The sequence below is a fragment of the Zeugodacus cucurbitae genome, chromosome 5 (assembly GCF_028554725.1).
Source record: "Zeugodacus cucurbitae isolate PBARC_wt_2022May chromosome 5, idZeuCucr1.2, whole genome shotgun sequence".
NCBI lineage: Eukaryota > Metazoa > Arthropoda > Insecta > Diptera > Tephritidae > Zeugodacus > Zeugodacus cucurbitae.
The window spans coordinates 16,791,440-16,811,058 of record NC_071670.1 but is presented as its reverse complement, the minus strand read 5'-3'; the positions used below and the strand labels follow the sequence as shown (position 1 = coordinate 16,811,058).

The window sequence follows — 19,619 nt, the reverse complement described above, 5'->3', positions numbered from 1 at the left end:
CTTAAAAAGGTTTTCACGACTTTTTATTAAAAAATAATAATAATTTTTAAAATCAGAAAAAATATTCTTAATAAAGTAAAGAAAAGTAAATAATCCAATATTTTATATTTAATTGTTATTGGCAAAGAAGTATTATTAAAAATTTAATAATGTATTTAGGCGATAACTTTTTAAATCTAAAATTATATAAATAGTTCTGAAAATTTTTTATCAAATATTATATTATAATATATAAATATTATATTATTTAAAAAAAATGTTTGATATTAAAATAAAATATTTTCATAAAAGTAAGATCAAAAATTCTGAAATTTTTATAAATATAATTTTTCCATAAAATGCAATTTCTAATATCTTTTTTGTATAACTTTCCATATTTATAGTCAAACTAACAGTCAATAACTTTCAGTCATATTCGCTATTATTTATTGCGCCATTTCATGCCATCATGATTATCACTCACACGAAAACCACTTATTCGACCCATCAATTCACACATCGCGTTATTAAATATTTCTTATATATTTTATTGTTTTATCACGCCACCAGCCGACAACAGGCGACCCCCCATCGCCAGCACATATGCAATGCATTCCCAAAAAATCATAAAAATATGTGCAAACATCTGGGTGAATTGCTTGCAGCAGACAGGCCAAATAAATCGATTGTGCAACATTGCTTAATCACAATTAAAATTAGGCTGCACACAGAAGCACCAAAAGCGCCGTTATTTGAGATTGTCAGTGCTGCATAAATGCAACAACAATAATACCCCAGCGTATGTGTGACGCGTAAATGTGAACGCTGAAATGCCAACAGCTGTCAAAATTGTGTTGAGGCGTGCGAAGTTTTTACCAAAACTATGCTTGATTGCTCCATTTTTGAAATATTATTGCATGCATGTTTTGTGTTTTACATAAAATTTTTGGTTGTTTCATTTCACTTGTGCGCATACAAGCACATGTGGTTTAAATATATGCGGTATTCGTATGCCTATTTTTCTCTTTTAACATTCCAGTACATTTTTATGATCACTGGAATGTTTCAATGAACTTGAATGGCCGCAGTGGCAACAACCCAATTGTCTGTTTGTGGGTGTTATGGGAAAATCACTTAATAGTGAACGTATGGAAAACAGTAAATGTAATTATTTTAAAAACTATTTGAAATATGCATGCATTTCATTTCATTTTACAGTCGTGGAGTACAGTGAAGCTTCAATGAGACATAACCTCAAAAAAGTTAGCTTTTTTAAATTTTTTATTAAATCTTGTATTTTAATATTTGTATTTAATTATTAATATTATAATCAAAATTATGATTAACTTTTGCACTATTTTATGTATTTTAATATGTCTAAAGTTGGTAACCCTACACTGAGACTTTTTTTAAGTTTTTACAGTTATTTATTTGTATGATCAATAGAATACAGTAATTTCTTTGCTTGATCATAAAAGTTAAACAAATCGAAAAAGAAACAAAAATATTTGTTATAATCGGGTTAAAAAGTGGGTTCATAAAGCCCACGACCAAAAATAACTATATATATTTTGCTGACATCAAAGACATTTTAATTATGGAAAATTTAAATCACATTTTAGTTTTTTTACCTATTAATCGTTATCGATTATTTTTATATCGACTAATTTGATTGTCGATAAATTTATTTTAAAAGACATTATTTCAATCGATTTTTTAATCATCTTCACTTTTTGCTGATGTTACGTCGTTTTTACTGTACTCACGCATATTTACGAATAATGCCAAAAGCAGAACATGTTTATTGCGCTTAACATGTGTCCATTGTGACAACAGCAGTCGAACGCCGAAGCGTAAATGACATTTTTGACAGCTGCTTGCGGCTTGACTGCCAAGTTGACGGGCGCATACGCCTCGAATTCATGCGCAATTTTGAAACAGCGGCGCATCTGCATAAATGCTTACATACATATATGCAGCACTATTTTGTTTTTCTTTTCCACCATCTGTGTATTTCATTCACATACATTGAATTAATTTTCTTTATTTTCATTTTTCGTTCATAATTGTTTTGATTAATTTTCAACGCCTTTAACATTTTTGTTTACTTTTCACACGAGGCATTATTAGCGAGTGAACTCACACCCACATCTACACACAGACACTTATTCCATTTGCAGTGTTGCAATTTGACGCCCGCTGACGTTTGCTTGACGTACGGCAGCGCTTTAGGCGTACTCGTTGCAGCTGTCAGTTGCTGCTGTCAAAATTATAAACAATATGCCGGTAAACTGTGCTGGATTACTACTAGCAAACGTTAAATTATTACATAAATCCAGGATGTGTAATTAATAATGGTTGACTATTTGATAACTGTATTTAGTCAAAAAAAAAGTTTTGGGGGAATAGAATCGTGAGCATTTAATTAAGACTTACATTTTAAATCTGAGATATAATCACATAATTAAGCTTACAGTCAAAGTTTTCTCAAAGCAGAAAAAGAAAAACTGCGCGTCTTCAACAAAGTGTCCAAGCCACCACGTCTTATCTCCCCTCATCATTTACTTAGTTAATTATTCCGCAATGGACTATTTAACTTTACAATCAAAGTTTTGCAGACAAACTTTTACGACTTGCTAAATTATCATTAGATATTTATAAATTCAATGAAAATGTCATAAACAACAGCTGACGTCTGACAAATGACAAAAGACAGTATAAGTAAGGAGAGAAATATAAAATTTAGAAGTTGTTTTCATTAAGAGTAGGCAAAATGACGTCCCTAAATAAAACATTTTTTGAAAAGCTATATTTTAAAATATGTGTTATATTGATAAAAATAGTCTTAGCGGTCTAAACTGAGCGTAATCCAGCTGAGAGAGGACCATAATTAAGAAGAGCGCGTAGTAATCAATACAATATGTGCCGTGAGAAGACTAATTAGCTGTTTTCACAATAATCAAATTAGAAAATATTTCAAATATTCTAAAGAAATTGAGTAAGTAAATTGAGTTAGAATAGATAAAGTTTGGAAGTGATTAAATAAATTAAAATTTAAGAGTAGAAAGTGCAACATACGTAACTAAAAAATACATATTTTTCTTAAATTTTTTTTTTTCTTCAAAACAAGATTTTACTAAAGAAAAAACCATTTTTGCTCGATTAATATCTCGAAAATTATTTCCAAAGCCTTCTTTTGAGATTGGTAAATGCTATTATACTTGAAATTATCATATGAATATTTTCGTCAACACTGAAAATCATATAGGAGACCCAGCTTCATATTGAGATTAGCAAATTTTTAATACCTAAAAGTTGTCGTTGGACGACTTTGCTGGTTTTAAAGAATTGGTTATGAAAATCATGAAAATATGGCTAGGGTTACTTAGGTTATGCTAATTTTATAGAAAAATGTTTTAGTTTCGTTCATTGTGGAACGAATTGATTAAAGTTCTATAGCCTTCCTGTGTTTTTACTGTGAGTACAACAACACTGTTGAACTAGAAAAAAGATAATTTTACTAAAGTAGTCTTCAGTATATGTATATTGGAAGATCTATTGTATTTTATTGCACAATATTTACTTCGAACCCTATAATATTATGTTTTATAAAACTTATCTTTAACCAAAACAGGCAAACACAAACCCATTATCTTCAATAATTTATAGAACGAGTGATAGAAAGAGGTCAATCACACAAGGCACATGCGGTGAGCGTAATAAATCCTAAGCCAATCTACGCATCAAAATTTAATCAAGCGAAATTTACGATACAAAGCAAATTACAACTCTCCAGACAGCTTGTCTAATTTGACAGTTAGACGCACGCAAATTGGGCAACACTATTACACCGCTGAGAGTTGAGTGAGTAAACAATAAAATACAACTTTGTTGGCAAGAATACGCAGAAGGCATTGTAGTAAAATAAGGAGCTGGCGGAGCAAATAAACATGAAATGTATAGAACAACAACTTGGCCAATGACAATGAAAGCCTAAGTTTAACTAAAGAGATTGGGTGGAGTACTGTGTGGAAATACGAGATTGTTGGGTAGTTTATAGTATTTGGGTAGATATAGCGTGTAAGAGACTACAGTTTACACTGCAGCTGAGGCATGTCGCCAGCATATTGGCCATAAAGTGGGTGGCGCTCATAAAAAAATTATATAAATTGTGCGTTCGTGCAACATTATGCGACAATACAATATGTTTTATTGCTAAGTGATGTCGGGAAGAAAAATAAAAAATATAAAAGATACAAAAAAGTTCACTAGCGTCTAGCTACATTTGCCTTTGACCTTAATATTATTTTTGCAACTTTTATTAACACTTTTCGTTTTTTCGCCGGTCAACCGCTGACGCTGTGGCAAGCTTATTACCACATTATGTTGCCAATCTCATTGTTGTGTGCTATAAAAACAGTAGTGGCATGCGCTACATTGCCGCACCAAGTCGCAGCGCAGGCAAATAGAATGCACAGAGTGTGCCAAATAAAAACCGCAGACAACACTAAAAGTAAGCAAAGAGAGGCGAAGAATATCTACATAAAAACAATAATGACATTGGTAATGGCGACAAATGCGTTGACAGCATACTGTCGTCGCGACAACTATGTATGCTGTAAGTTGGCGTAGACAATACCGTTAACAGCACTTTTGGCAGTCAAAATGCAACACTGCGGCGGCTGAGTGCGAAAGCAACGCACAATAAAAGCAAAAACAATGTAAACAAACTTACTTGGCTTAATTAAATGAAATTTTCGTTGCAAATAAAATAGTGCAAGGAATAAAATACACAAAAACAACAATGCACGAATAATGCAACTTTGTGTATGGTAAATAAAATGTTTTTTTTTGTGCTTTGCGATAAACATAAAGTAAGTAAAGCAAACAGTCGAAAATAAAAGGAAAAGCAAATAAAAAGCAAAAGTTTTTAAAACGTGCACTTACAGGGTTGCATGGCCGCACAAATGAGCGGCAAAAGTTGCAGCGCAGCGAAAGCGCGCCAACGCTATTAAATCACGCCATAAGTAAGCTTTTACGTGCCGCAAAAAACAAAAAAAAAAAATAAAAATAAAAATAAAAAAATAAAAATAAAAAATGAAAAAAAAACCGGCTCAACAAAGTTGGTAGAGTGTATATGTATGAGTGTAGCAGCAAAGCATTAATTTCAGCTTTAATAAATTTTACCACAGCGCAAAAAAGTTTGACAGAAAATATAAAAAAACGAGTTAAAATAATATTAAGTAGTAGAAAAGTGGTAACAAACGAGCCAGAGTTTAAGTTTAATATGCAACGCAAAAGGCGAGCGCCGTGCAAACACTGGCAGCCGACGCGTCTGTGGGGTCAAACTTCATAAATTGCAAGCCGCGCTACTGTACAATGTGCTTTATCTTTTGTTTTTTTACTGTTTTACTGTTACACGCCGCTATTACGCGGCCGCAAGCTGCGCTCGTTGGCAGCTATTGTGGCTGCATTTCATTTTTGCACCGCGCCGCTGATGGACGCCTATTGCCGTTAGATGCTTACGTACTTTTATGAAAAAAATTTCTGCACATAAAATTTTAAAATATTTTTTTGTCTGACTTCAAATAAGCTTGCCGCCAGCAGCGCTGCGCACACTGACTATTGCAATGTGCTTTTTAAGCTGCGCACAATTACTCTATGCACTCTCTTTTTTGCTCATTTTCCACAGTTTTTTGTATGAGGCTGCTTTTTCAAATGCACTTTACTGCCTTTTATATCAATGTCTGGTTTAAACCGAGATCTGCATGTTATAATTTAACCGTTATATGCACCAAATTTGTGGCGCATGTGTGGTTTGTTTTATTTTTGGTGGAAATTAGAAAGTGCACACGCATTTACATATGTATGCAGATAGGTCAGTGGTTTTATCAGCTTTTCTTTTCCTAAAAAAATATGTAATAATAATAATAATTTAAGCGGCTTAATTTGATAAGCGCGTACAAATATTCGGAGTGAGTTTGTGGCGGAAGTAAGCACTTGGGATTTGTGCGTGTATGTCAGTTGCAATTATTTAGATAAAGTTTAGGAGTGAAAAATAAATGAAAGTGTAATAATTAGTGAGGATTAATTTGCTGTCGCTTGATTTTTAGTTCTTTGGAATCATAATTTTATTATGAAAAAATACGAAATATTTAATTTTTTATGACGATGATGATAATAATAAAATTAATTATTAAAAAATTACGAAAAAAATTAAAAATAATGAAAAGAATTATAAAAAAAATATATTTTTTTTTTAATATTTTATATTACTAAAATACCTATGAAATTAAAAATAAAGGATGTTCACAACTTTTTTAATAAAAATAAATAAATTTATATCGCATGATATAAATTTTTTTTAATTTGTTGCAGGATATAACCAGTATTATTAATCCAGATAAACATTTATAAAGTTAATTGAAATAAAATTGGCTTAAATAGTTAAAGTTTCACTGATGTTAAGTCAGTTAATATTTACTTTTCTACTTTGGAATATTTTTATAATACTGTGGAAACTTTTTAATTAGGTACATTTTTGTCATTCTTTTTTTTTTACCTTCTAAATCATTAAAGTTTGAGCTTTAAACAGATGACAGTCATATTTAACGTAGAGCGATACCACCAGCTCTGTCAGAAACGAGGTTTCAGACAAGGCGACTCTTTATCGAGCGATTTCGTTTACCTAATGCTTGAGAAGTTGATTCACGCTGCAGATCTTAACTGTACTGGCACTATCTTTTTCAAGAGTATCCAGTTATTGGCCTATGCCGACGATACCGAAGAAGCCAAGCAAATGGTATTTATAACTTCAAGGTAGTATAAGACTTCGCTTATCTAGGTTCCAGCATAAACACCAACAACGCCGTCAGCCACGAAATCAATCGGAGGATCACTATCCTTGCGTAAAATATACGATACGGTATGTAATGTATTTAATTGGCGTTGAACCGTATAAGATACGGTACACCGGTCAATAATTGAGAGTTCAAACAACGCTGTTAAGCCCTCTCCAACCAAATTGAATCATAACTGAAGAACCATGCTGGGAGAATAAAAAAGTTGTATAAAGTCTGATTATTGTAAGTTTTGTGAGCATCTCAGTTCACCGTTGCTAAGATAGAGTCAACTTAAAACTACTAGCCTTCAGAGCATTACATAGAATATCTAGATAGTATATACTTATAGCATCTGGTAGGGCAGTAAAGGTCACATTTTATATATAGCTTGGTTCATGTCTGGCTAATGACGAAACTGGGTATGGAAGAATGGTAGATAAGTTAAGTAAAGTGAACCTAATTTCCTTTGGTATAATTTTGGAAATCTTCTCATGTTACAAACATTTGAAGACCAAAATCACTCTATTTTGATTATTTCTTATTATATACTATTTCACTACTTAACTAGGTTAGGATGTAATGCTTTTGAACGATTGATTGATTTGATTTAACAATATATAATAATCAACTTAGTTAATGGGAGACCATTTTCAAAGTGATCACTTTTAAATTAACTTGTGCGGAATCTGCCGCCAATTTACTTGTGAAAATAACTACCTTCTGCTGCAGCTATAATTCTCAAGCTCCACTTTGTTCCAATATAACCTCACTAATGTACTTACAGTTACTCAAACTGCAGGAAAAATCGTCGAAAATAAGCTGCCAAAGTAAAAATGCAATAAATTATCAACTAGCTATTGCTTTTCTAATTATCTTGTGCGCGTTTATCATTGACTTGTCAAAGTGGCACACGAAAAAATACAACAACAAAAGGCATAAAACAAAAACAACAACAAAACTAGCAGCAAAGTTGAAGTCGCAAACAATAGTGTTGGAAAAAATCGTGTCGGTGAAATGAAACAAACTTTTGGACGGACATGCAGAGCAGAGCGTCGACAGCTCGCGCACAAGGGTCGACCAACGGTAGCAAGTAAAAGCTGCTGTGACAGCCGAACTGCCATAAATTAGAAGCGTGCGCAGCTGTGCGCGCTTATTTAGCTTTGAACTTGAATTTGGGTCATGGGAACAAAATTAAAAACTACAAAAAGGAATTAAACGCAGTAGAGAGACAGCGAAGAAAGCGAAAATTTGAAAGCGTCGAGCCAGTGTAGCGTGTTGGGAAGTTGGAAAATTGTTAATACGCTGAGAGTAGATGCTTTGAAGTGAGCGCTTGCAACATTTTAAACACTTCATCAGCGTCTCAAATGGAATAGTTAATGCTTAGTGAAGCATAGAGCTTCTTCAAAAATGCGCGAAGAATCTACAATGAGCGCTTTTTATACACTTTAATTTTTTTTTACACCAGCCGCTTGTGTACCACAATAAAGCTAATTAATAATGCACTCGTTATGATTGTAAATTAATGACAAGTCATCCTTATTTACCGCAATTAAGCAGCTAGTCTTTAAAACTTAATTATTTTCATGCTAAGCCGGCGTCCGGTCGCACAATAAAACCCAATAATTAATTATAAAAATACTCGTGCCTTTGCTGCACAGCGAAAAGTTGGAAAAATTTGTTTTTGCAATAAATTTCTTTAAGCAAAGGCATCATAAAGTTTTAAGCGCTTGTAATAAGTTGAGTGTGCCACACTCAGTGCAGTGCCACTTCACTACCGTTTCTCTGCCTTTGCAACGTTCCGTGTATGTATGTATGTGTGGGCGCAAATTTTCACTATCGCCATTTTTTCTTGTTGTTGCAAACTTTATGGATTAGAGTTTGCGCCAACTGCAGTACTTTCAATTTTTACTTTGGCATCAGGCTTCTCTATGCCTCCTTCCGTCGCCGTTTTTTTGCGGCACGCTGACTTTTTTATGATTGTGCGCTTTGTGAGGGTAAAAAAAAGTTAAAAAAATAATCTGAAAATCGTAAAGTGCCATCTCGGTAGTGGCCTTTGAGTTTTATTTGCCGCAATAAACATTTCTATAAAGGGTGCTGAGTTTAGAGAGTAAATGAAAAAATATTCCTTTTTAATTTTAGAAAACAATTTAAGCTTGAAAGTATTTATATTACATCAAATATATCTTTCAGAAAATGTAGAAGTGTGGGATCTTTAAAATCCTTTTAAAAGTATATATGAAAGCTCCACAAAGCGCGAGTGTCCAAAAATTAAAAATGGATTCTGAATTTCTAAGAAACGTTTTATTGACACAAATTCATGTTTATAGTGTGAACTGAAAGCGTTTTTTAAATACAAATAAAAGCTCTAAAGCTCTGAAAGCTCTAGTAGTCGATAAGTAGACCTTTTCAACTTTTTGAAGGCTTATACCCGAAAGAGATACTGAGGAATCTTCTTGAACTGTGGTTTTTGTGTAAATTCAGAAAATCGAAACTAACGTATAAGGAGCTTTTCAGCCAAAAACTGTCTTTCAAGTAATATTTGTTTTTGTTTTAATTATTACATAAAATTACGTGCCTTTAAACTTAAAATTGCATTATTGAACTTAAAAGCTTTTTAATTTTTCGTTGTCACAGTAAAAAACACCCTTTATTTATATATATATTAATTTATATACATAAGTTCACCTGTGAACGCTCACCTTTACCACTATCAACACCAAAAAGCACTCACTTTTGTAGTGGTCACTAGAACCGAACAGGCAATTTAACGGTGTGCAAAGAGGGCTAACGGTGTGCTGTCACAGAGTTACGTGCGGAGTTCATGAGCTGGTGTTGGTTTGCCGTCAAAGCCAGAAAAAATACGTTAAAGAATCAAAGTACAACTAAAGCGCTTTCACATTTTCCCCTATATAACTTTGCCGTTGAAGTTCGTAACTTTGCAGATTTTTTGGCTTAACGTTGCCATACGGTATACTTTTCTACGTACTGCATATATTATTACTGCGCTTTGATGCCTTTGTGGCGTTACAGACGCCAATAGTGATAGTGGTAGACGCCTTTGTGCTTTAAATACAATATTTTTTTATCCTTTTTTGGTTTTACTAAAACGTTGCCGTATTTTAGGCGCAATACCGGAAGCGCCACAACAGCAACTGCCAAAGCGCTTATAACTGTGTCTGCATTAGGTACAAAGGCACTAGATTTCAAAAAAAAAAAACTGACAGCAAGTAAGCTGTAAATGAGTGCACCGAAAATGAAAATGGAAAGGTTTGCGAAATATTCGCAGTATTTGCTTTGCTGCCGCATTGATTTTGTGGTTACCACCAGTAAGGCCGACGCAGTTACCGTTGCTTTGTGTTGGCTGAATTGCGCCTATTAGGGAGGCGTATGAAAGCATGTTTTCTTTACCTTTTAGTATTAGTCAAAGGATATCCGAGAGTCAGCATAGTTTGGTTCACTCAAAAGCCATGGGCTTGCTGAATTCGCAATGTCTTTCGATTTAAGTCAAAAGTTTTCGTGAAAAAGTGCTTGGATTGAGTGGGTTTTCGATGGTGTATATTAAATTATAGAGTCACGTATAGTGCGTTAAGGAGTCTTCTAAAGTCCAGGATTGTTACAATGTCATTCCTCTATGGTTAAATAATTTGTCTCAGAGCAATATAGACTAGTGTTCGAGTTGTTTAGCAGTTATAAGACCAGTCATATGATTAGTTAGCAGGCTTCTTATGACCTTCTAAAGCTTATATTTTGTGTATATAATAGATTGTGAATGGAGTTGTGGTGGATTTCATAAGGAAGAGAGTAACAGTCTTTGTATGATAGTAAAATAAGATAATGGCATTTAATGCGTTTAAAACAGACATTTAGACTCTTGAAAGCTTAATTGAAGCTTTTAAGCTTTCAATTGAAGCTTTTAAGCTTTCAAGGGTCTAAATGCATAATTGAAGCTTTTATGCTTCTAAGGGTCTAAAGATCCGCAGCCAAAATAAAACTTAAAATATTCAATTAAGCTTTCAAGGGTCTAAAAAATATGAAATGCAATTTAGAACTTTCATTGGCTCAAGCGTATAAAAGCTCATCAGTATTAGGTGAATGATATGATATTTTCCATAGCAAACATTCTGTCCTTACTGCAATCATCGAGCTTCGGCACTCGTTCAAGTTTGACTTTATTACCACAAATATATGCAAATACATTGTTTAAATTAACTTCATTCATTAACAATATCTGTGCGGATATCAACTCTGTGACCTCAGTCAATATCGGTATTTTCAGTTGACTTTGTCATCAACGCTTGACCCACAAAGTAAAAATATAAAAAAATACACAAACAACTCATAACTATCGCCAATCTCTCGCCACTCCAAGCCAGCTTTATTGGCTGCTATTTGCAACTTAAGTCAATGCTACGAGTGCGCTTGGAATGCTTGTTGGCTGGACGCATCAGCTCAAGCAGCAGGGCAACCTCGCACAGCATGCTGCGCCTCCGAGTGTACTTAGTAGTAAATTTCAGTGTCGCATTCGCTGTCGTAATGAATGTCAAAGCCTGTGACTTGACATTTACGATTATGACAATGACAACAACGATGTCGTTATACTGACTACAGCGCTACGTAACGCACTTGCCTCAAATTGCTACAGCTACGCAGCTGTGTGGCTGGCTGTTGTTGTTGTCGCTGCGGTTGTTATGCAGCGTAATGAATGTACGGAGAGAACACTGCTGAGCGGTTTTGTTGCTGCTTTTCGTGTAATTTTTTTATTTAATTTTTATATTTAGTATTTACCGAGTTGTTTATTTGTGTTTGCCCGGCTGGCGAAAGTTGCAATTAATATTAATTTAAATTAATGCAAGCAAAAATTTTACGATAATGACTCAGCGCTTGCAACAGTTGCAGCAGAGGAGGCGCTGTGAGAGTTCGCAAGCACAGCGGTAAATAAACCGCAACGAGTGGATAGACGAGGCAGACAGAGAGCGCGCGTTGGTGCAAGTTAAGTTCTTTTTAATTAATGTGATAAAGACGGTAAATGTTGTTTTGCGCTTAAATATAATGCTGCGCGAAGAGAGTCAGCAGCGAGCTGCGGCGCGGAATGGCGCTTTAACTGTGGCTGGAAAGTGTAATATCCCTCTTAATTCATATTAAATTTGATCGCTTAAATTTCTATGATATTTCGCTCATTTGCATACTGCTGTACTATGTCTGAAAGGCAATGACACTCAAGTGATTGAACTGTTGTGGGAAAGATATCACTCCGCAATCCAATGACAGGCGGGCATATAAATAGAAGGAACTCGGATTTTTGTACGGACACGTACTGTCTACTCGTTAGTATTCCTCAAAATTAATTCAGAAAAATCATGAAAAAATAGACTGATTAGCTTGAACAGCGTGGGAAGAGCTTTTCGCAAAGAAGTCGAGAATTATCATGAAATAGATAAAGAACTTTACTCAAACAATATTGGATCGGATGGTTGAAAATTTAAAAGATGTAGAAGAACAATAAAAGTATGCTTTGTATCCAAGATCATTGGGAAGCCACTATCGTAGTTTGGAGGTTGGAAGCTCTCTGTAGTAAGGTCTCTCTATAATCCTTGACACAAAAAAGGGCAGATACTAAGAGCTCTCTTTTTTTCTTGTCTTCCAAACAAGTATTTGAAGCTTAAATAATACTATAAATGCGACCTCGAAACTTTCGAAAATCGAATTTAAAGGTTTAGCTGAAATCATACCACTCTTTTTACCCTTAGGCTTTCAGCTTTTATTCAGCTTAAGAGCTTAAAAGCAGTGTAAAGCATTGTAAGTCAAAATGCCTGATAATCTTTTCCAAACTTTTCTGACTCATCATTCTTCTAAAGACTAAATTATTAAACGTAAATAATGCAAAAACAATCGAATCGAATATTTTATACAATTTGTGACATTTAAAGTGTCAGTAGCAAGCTTGAGTATCATTTTCGCAAAAAAAATTTCCCATAAAAGCTATAAAAGCAAATAAATTGTTCAGCCATCACCATAACCGCAAAATTATCACAATTTCTCTCAGTCATCAACATTATTTATTTTATGCGACTTCATGTATTTGCAGTTATTTATTTACAGCGTTGCCACATAATTATGGTGTGTAGCATAAAGTGACAGTGCCATTTCAACTATTTTTCCACATGCAATGTGACAGCGCAGTAATAATTTAAAACTCACAACAGTCAGTCAATATACCCATAATTTAAACAATACTGCTGCGTTTGCTGTTAACTTTTTCCGCGTGAGTGTGTCTGTTTGACACTCATGAAGCTGTTATCCTTATGGCTGATTGGTTGAGTAGGGTCATCAAAATGAATTGAAATGAAAATGCAGCAGTTAATATGCTAGCGAACGCGGTAGGCAATATAACAAAACAACAGCAACAAAAACAACACAATAAAAGCAAAACAATAATATTATGCATGAGCTTAACGGTACGCATGGTTGCATCAAATATGCAAAGTGCTGCACAATGCCTACGCTGCTTGCTAACTGCTATTTACGCATCAGCCAATCGGACCAATTGAAGCGGAAGAGAATTGCAGAGAATCAGAAGCGAATGAACGTATATGATATACATATATATGGGCTGTATTCAAATTATTATGTATGGAGGCGTGCTGCTCGTGGCGTGAGCGTTATTTAGCTATATACAGATGTCGCTTTGCTGCAGGAAAACGCAAGAATTGTTGCAAATTTGCATAAAATATGTGCATTCTGTATTATAAATTATATAAATGCATTGAGGTGCCATGAGTTTTAAACAAATAAGTTTACACAAATCAATAGGTTATAGGAAGACTTAGTAAAGAAAGAGAAATTATTTTATACTAGTGTGGGATAATGGAGTTGTAAGAACAAAGGCAGATTTAAGATAATGTTTCAGTAGAAGATTTATTTAAATATTTTTTTTTTATAAAATGGATACATTAATTACCACCCAAACATAGTCAGAAGTGTTTATGGTAGATAGCTCTAAAAGATTCGAATATGAAATCCAACATGTTAGGGATGAATGCATTTTTAAACAAAAAAAAAACGCTGAAGAAACCAATGTGAACGATCCATATAAAAGTTCTTATGCATGTTTTCAGCTCATTCAAAGAGAGAGATAGAGTAATAAATCTTCGAGTATTCAACGACTTTAATTAACGAATCGAAAGTAATCTTTGTGAAAGCTTAGAAAAAGGGAATGACCAAAAATAGATGGTCCATGTACTGAAGGAAACTCAAGTATCTTTGGTCTCCAACTTGTAACAGTTAATTTCATAGGACTCACTCATTGAGAACTCAAATATATTTTTCATCGAACATTAAGAAGAACACTCTAGAAGCTTTCAGCTATTATAAAACCGGGACTAATTCTGAACCAACCAATCAATCCAGCAAGAATTCACTCACTCACTAATTAAAACAATTATCTTTTATAGATCTTTTGACCACAAGAAGTAGAAGAATCTCGGTTAAACATGATTAATTTAGTTTTAACCTGACTGAATTTTTTCTGAAATTTGGATAAGAGATATACTTTTCATACCTCGTAAACAGAAGCTACTTTAACTCCAAGCGATGGCTTTCGAATATCAATAGCGGTGTTTTGCCAATATACCAGGGTTGATTAGAAGACTGATTAGATGATAAGAATAAGCAAATATTCGAAATAATAAATATTCAAAGTTTTAGAAAATGTTCAATACGTATTGCTGACAACTGAGGGAAAAAGCCTGGTTCCCAAAGGACACATGGGTCTACGAAAATGTAAAGGATCCAGATTTTTATTACTACTACTTTATTACTTTTTTGAAAGCGTCCGTACTCCATCTTAATAAGAAAATATGACCTAAATAACTGGCAACACTGCAACAACGGCATTGCATTCTGTGCCTCACTTACACACAACAACCGATTCACGTACAAATTTTGCGCTTATCGGTTTGTAGCACAAAAACTTAAGTAAAAGTTATTTGCTACAACGTAAAATAATAAATAGAATAAAATAAAAGAAAGGAAAGTAGCAACAAAAAAAACTTTGCAAGAAATACATAAAATTCACTTAAATCGCCGGCATGCCTGCTGGCTACGTAATATACTATATATATACAGGGTTGCATACCATTGACCTCAGCACGCCCAGTGCCACCCACAGACTTTGCTTTCCGGCCACAGTTTTGCGTGCAACGCAGCAACGGCAACATTTCCGCTTAATCTGTGCATTTTATTTACAGCTTATTTCGCTTATTTGCATGCACTATGCAAAGCACTATCGATGCAGTTATATATAGTTGATAGATATATACATGAATATATAAAAATATAAATATAAAATCTACAGTGTGCGTTGAAAGCACCGAGCAGCGACAGCAGCTGGCACGTTAAAGACAAGCAAACGCTTGCTGTAGTAATCCGCTAGGGCATATGGCCGTTGGCGGTGTTGCCAGCTGAACGCAATGTGTGCGTAATATGCGTGCGTGGCTTATGATAAAATTTTAAATACAATTTATTACATTTAAGTAGTGCGCGCAGCCTGCAATTGCTGGCAATAACTTTGTGGTGCTTTTCAATATTTACACATTACTTTATTTACTGTTATTGTTGTTTTTTTTCTGCTCCGCCCATGTGCGCTGGGTGAGCAGCATAAATTTATTTGTGTAAAATGACCGCAGCGACGCGTCCAGCCGCGCTCAGTCCGCACGACCGCTCGGTCGAATCCACAGCTCATTGCTGCGCCCAAGCCGGTTATGCGGCTTTTTAAAGACGCCATTCAAAAAAAGTGGCAAATCCATAATTGCGAATTTTTGCGCCATTAACTTGAGTGCCGTTGGCGGCAAGTTCGCGCTGCCACACATTTCTCTTTCACGTATTTTCCATGTCAATATTGTCGCGGCAGCGCGCAGATATGAGCATATCATATCATAATGGCGTTTCAACGTGTAAATCAGGCTATGAATTTTCCGGTTTTTCTCTCTTTGCCATGCGCATCATCATCATCCATACAGTTAACCACGCTTTAAAGCCACAATTTTGGTTCGTTGGCCGCAACGCAAGCGATGATGATATGACGCAAGTGCGTATGTGAAGCGCGTTGTTGATGACTCGCGTTCACGCACATTCTACAGGGTTGTATTTAATTGTGCCATCGCCGTAAATAATATACGCACGCATGCGTATGAAGGCGCGTTGTGGCAGGATAAAACGTCCGCGTTATGCGTGCATTTTAATTAATTTGCGGTTTTACGTATTGCGCTTTTGCGCATTTCGTTAAAGAAATTAATTTATCAAATGACAAGCGTGCTGATAAGTGTTGGTAAGCGTTGTGCATAAGCGTTTTTCGCAGATAATGTGTGTTCAGTGAGTAGTGCGATTCTGGCTGCTATATTTGATTGATGATCGTACTTCAATTAAGGCAAGGAGTGAATTGACAGCTTTATATTGCGCAAACGCAAGTAGGTAGGGGGTGTGTTGCGGGTAATGACTTTATGTTCCACGGTGCTTGGCAGAAGATTGTGTTGTGGCCAATTTATTTGATTTATGTCCGAGTCATTGTTGTCCAAAATTAAGATAAAGAATGTATTAAGTATATTATTGAATTTAGCTACCAAAAGAGCAAAGAACTGAACTAAAAAAACAGGGATATTTAAAGAAATCTAAGCGGAATTAGAAGACGTTACGGTTGGGCTGTTAGTTATTATTTAAAAAGCTTGTCCCCAAAGGTTTCTGGAGGTATCAAAGCTACCGTTAGGTTTCCAAATGGATTACTATCTGATTGATACATGATACATGGAATATACTGATTTTATTAAGGATTAAAATGATAAACTTACCGATCCAATCAGGGTTAGATCGTCGAAAAAACATCGCTTGGTCGGCGACCCCGAGAACCCCGAGTAATGAGTTTCAAGCGATTCCGATGAATTTTTCAAAAAAGCGTCCGCTATATTGGTTTCACCATTTTGAATTTTGAAAAACCGGCACCGAATTCATAATCAATGACTCCGAAAACACTCGAGTAACGAGTTTCAAGCGATTCCGATGAATTTAAAAATACGCCTTTTTTTGGAGCTATATCAAAACTCTGATCTGATGAGGTTGTAAAACATAAGTTGCACATAGTAAGACCCCTAGGTCAGAGTCAAAATTGTTTGTGTGACTGTGCTATTAAGGAACTTAGGATATATCCTTACTGACCGACATACGTTTGCTGAATTCAGATATTCATATTAAAAGAGGGAGATACATTTAGTAGAGTTAAGAGGATTCTGAGCTAAATGTCTAGTGCTTAAATGGCCTTAGTATAGACCACCATCTTTTCAAAAAGCTCTTAGTTTAAATATTCTACGATTTTTCGTCATTCTTTATTGAAGCTTTTCTTAAAACAGCTATTGGAAGAAGCAGATCAATGAGAATGATGACAATTATTCTTTTCAGATATTTTTACAAAACGAGAAACAACACGGATTTTTATTCAGTCATTCAGTAAAAATTTGGTGAATATTTTCTGAAGCTATAACAACAACACCAGCTGAGAATAATTTTCTTTCCCAGCATAGTTCGGTCTGCGTTACCGAAACTAATCCAGAATAATGTACGGGTATGGACTATCTCCACAGCAACATTCTCCTCCAAAATTGTTCAGGGAACATTGTATGCTACAATTCAAGGGACCGATCTGAATCAGTTTATGCGTCAATCCGGCATTGGATCTTCCAAATTATTCCAATGCAAATTATCTGAGGTACTTCATACTGCGAAAGTAAAATTAATTCGAGAAGTATGCTTCTCCAATATGGAACTAAAATAAAGAGGTTTAAGTTATATCTACATGAAATGTGTTTCATTTATTTTTACTGTATTTATTCACTTTTAATATAAAATAATAGTATATACATATATGTGTTTCGTTAAATTAAATTTTCTTACTAAGACCTTACAAAATCCCACGACTTATGGTCGTTAGAGTCTTTTGTTGTCGATGCATTGTCTACATTGTTTCCTGTCGCACACATTCTACTACTTTTACGACTTAGAATTATCGAGACATTTAATATGCTGAAAATGGCAACGATTGTCGTGACAACAAATGCGGGTGGCAGCGTACGTGTGCATGCCTAACGCTGCCGTCGAGCTGTGCATTGAGAAAAGTCTGTTTACAGCTAAATTTTTATGCTAACTCACATGTAGAGATATTTATATGTTTAGTAAGAATCGCCGTGTGGCAACATCGCCCAAAATACGCTAACGACTGCGAGAGCGGCACTGATAAAGACCCGAATTGCTTTGGTCTATTTAAAAATTCACAAAGCATTCAACGTTGTTGAACGGTTGCACGAGCACACTTTGATTACTCAGCAGAGGCGTTGCGGGGTGTAAGATGAAGGCGTCTGTGGCGACACCAGCGCTGCATGCAAACGCAAGGCAGCAACGCGTATCAGGTGGTACGTGCGCGACAAGCGTAAGGAAAACAGAAAATATAGCTGTCACGCCTGTAATAGCCTAGAAGAATTCAATACAATTGCGGCTGTTATGCCTAGGCGCTACGTTCGACTCATCAATGCGGCACTTAGTATGCAACTCACATGCCACAACGCGCGCAAAAGTCTACTTTTCGGCGTAGGCAAGTGAAAGAGGAGCTTGAGAAATGCAACTCAAATGTGAGTGTGTATGTGTGCGAAATGTCGTCGAAAAAAGGGGTCGCAATCGGTAAGTTGGAAATGACAGCATTAAAGTTTAATTTTAAGTAAAACAAAAGGCGCACGGACCCTCATGCAGCCCCGTCAATTTTGTTTGTCCACATTGCAATATTTTTTTATATTATTTTTATATTCTCAAGCTCTCCACTACTCAATATACCAAACATGTACGCCACATAATAGTAAAATTTATGTGCGAATGTGGCAGAAGTGACGCACATGCAGCAAAAGCCTATAAGCCTTTATGTATGCCATGATAATAAGCATGAAAAAGAGTGCACTGTCATTGCCATATAAACATGAGAAATTACAATGAATTGATGTCGTCCAAGTAGTTGGTGTATCTGTAGTTGTTGTAGTAATAGTAGTTGACATACAAAAGCCAACGTATGCGCGTGGCGTGCTTTTAGGCGCACACACACATATGTAATATTTGCTATCTTCTGCTTGTAACGTGCATATAAAATCAAAATAAAAATGGCCTTCTTATGCTAAAGCGCTACGTGTTTGATTTGGAGCGCACACACACATACGACCAAGCATGCCTATGCCCCTGTAAGTATGCTATGCTTCACCCACACTTGCCTCGTCTTCTCCCTTTTAGTTGGCAGTTTGCAAACTATTTCCAGTGCACTGCACTTTATTGGTTTTACATTTGCTTGATTTTGCTTGTACGCGTTGCTTTTGTTGCTCGGACGCGTGCCTTTAGCCTGAATGCAGCTTAAGCACCTATAAATATGCAATGAATGTTGTTCAAAAAGTCGTTAATACGTCCCAAGTGTGTAGGTGGATGCGCAAATCATACAGGTCATACATACATATGTGTTTATATATAGATTCAAAGCATAGATGTACCTTAGTACATTACTAGCAAAGCTTAGAAAATTACTTTATATATAACATACACGTCAGTCACTTACAGCTTATATTGCTTTTGCTTGTGTGTCTGTAGATCTTTTCCAACAGCTGCGTGTGTCTCATTGCTTGTAGCAGTGTAAATGGTATAGACCAGCCTTTTGTTGTCACGCTTAGGCGACTACTGACTCAAGGCCTTTACTTGTATACGCTCTGCTTTGACATACATATATAG

General features: G+C 35.3%; 1 protein-coding gene across 7 annotated transcripts in view; it reads right to left on the bottom strand.

Annotated features, from left to right (window-relative positions):
• LOC105217862 (fasciclin-2) overlaps window positions 1-19,619 on the bottom strand; it is a 192,317-nt gene that overhangs the window by 51,266 nt on the left and 121,432 nt on the right. The gene's annotated exons all lie outside the window — the stretch shown is intronic.